The following is a 490-nucleotide window of genomic DNA, read 5'->3' on the forward strand; positions in this document are numbered from 1 at the left end:
TATGTTGAAAATGCAAAATTATATCTCTTGATTAACCTCTTTCTGTGATTATAAATGTCTCGATAAATCTGTTGTAATGCATGCATGTGTCCTAAAAAGTCGAAACCACTCTGCTGCCTAAAAACAAAATTTTCACTGTTTTAATCGATTATACCAATGGTTAATCGATTACCTGGGCTTAATTTTTCTTGAAAAATTCAATTTTTTTTTTATTTTATTGATTAAACAGCCCGTTAATTGATTACCTGGGCAATTTCTTTTTGAAAATTCAAAATTTTCACTGTTTTAATCGATTAAAACATCCCGTTAATCGATTAAAACCAGTACGTTAAAGGCAGACAGTGTCTCGGTTCTGCACTTTTTTCGACATTCTCGCAACCTCTCTGTGCTTTGAGTCTCTGAAACAGTAACCAAACTAATCCAGGTGCAATAGGATTAAGTAAACCTCATCCTAACCCTCTCAAACCTTCCGAAATCGCTCTCTTTCATC

This window comes from Lupinus angustifolius, chromosome LG06, assembly GCF_001865875.1.
Source record: "Lupinus angustifolius cultivar Tanjil chromosome LG06, LupAngTanjil_v1.0, whole genome shotgun sequence".
NCBI lineage: Eukaryota > Viridiplantae > Streptophyta > Magnoliopsida > Fabales > Fabaceae > Lupinus > Lupinus angustifolius.